Source organism: Kogia breviceps, chromosome 11 (assembly GCF_026419965.1).
Source record: "Kogia breviceps isolate mKogBre1 chromosome 11, mKogBre1 haplotype 1, whole genome shotgun sequence".
Lineage (NCBI taxonomy): Eukaryota > Metazoa > Chordata > Mammalia > Artiodactyla > Physeteridae > Kogia > Kogia breviceps.
Window position 1 is genome coordinate 93771507 of NC_081320.1, and position 1314 is coordinate 93772820.

Genomic DNA, 1314 nt, shown 5'->3' on the forward strand with positions numbered 1-1314 from the left:
TAGAAGCTTTAATTTGACCTGGGGAGATGAGTTCTCTTAAAACCTGACAAACAGTATAAGCCCCAAAGATTTTAAATCAAATAGGTCTTCCAACACAGAAGCATTCATAGGAAACTTTTGGTTTCTCAAAAAATAAAATATTAAAATAAAAAAAATCACTCCTTATCTAAAGAAAAGAGTATTAAAACAAATTATCTTAAGACAAATAAACACCCTTAAAAAAGGCTGTATTTTCTATCATTTTCTCCTTAAAAGACACACAAACCAGTTCACTATCTTTTAATAACTTAGACTACTGTAATCTAAAAAATTTGAAACATGAAACACATGTCTTAGCTATCAAAGGTACCATTTAGATTTCACATTTTAAACAGCTACAGTACAGCCTACAATGGCACAAAATCAGAAGGAACTGAATGGTTTGCAAGGTACTTTGACTTACATGTGGGTCATTAAAATCCAATAAGTAATTCAAAGTATGGTAATATAATGGCAGGCAATTAAAGGCTCAAATATCAGTTTAAAATTGAAGACATGAAAATAAAGACTGAAAACTTTGTGGTTCTCTATCTTTCATTCACATGGCTAGATCAGAACCTTACTGTGGAAAATACAGTTATTAAATATGCTTTCCCCAGAAAATAATGAAGCTTCAGAAAGTACAAAAGGTGTCAAGATCCATAGTTTGCTTCATCAAATGCTTTTCTAGCTCGTTTCAATTCTTCATTCATAGTAAGCAAGTCTTTAACCCTAGCAAACTTTCTTGGGTCCTTTCGAATCAAGAAGACAATATCTTCAACTTGTACCTGACCTTGTCTTCCAATTGACATTGCCTTGTGAGTCATTTCAGTGATGAACTCTATGACAAGGTCTTCAAGAATATCTACTGACTCAGTACAAGGATTCTGGTCATACATACATACATACATACATACATCATACACCGTAGTTCTTTAGAAAAAATTCTTCTTTCTTTTACCCTGTCCACCTTCTGCACCTCCTCCAATTTCTTCATTTTCTTCCTCAAAGGTGGGGTCTTCTTCATCTGCCATCCCAGCAGCCAGCCACCTACAGGGTCGATGTCTACTCTTTAAAAAAAAATTATATTTTCCCTCTCCCCTCAAGTTGTGTATTGCTGCTCTATATCAGATTAGATAGAGGTAAGAATGAAACAGCAGAGGACAAGTAAGGGGACCATTTCTGAAGTCTTAAAATAATAAATTATTAAAGAGAGAAAAAAAAAGGCATGTAGGAAAAAATTTCCTTCCCTACCAAATTTGGAATCTGAGTCTTTGGGCAGGTTCCCTTGGCAAG

General features: G+C 34.3%; 1 pseudogene; it reads right to left on the reverse strand.

The window, feature by feature from the left end:
* Positions 1-635: 635 nt before the first annotated feature.
* On the reverse strand, positions 636-1052 carry LOC131765259 (transcription initiation factor TFIID subunit 13 pseudogene; annotated as a pseudogene).
* Between the last annotated feature and the right edge of the window lie 262 nt (positions 1053-1314).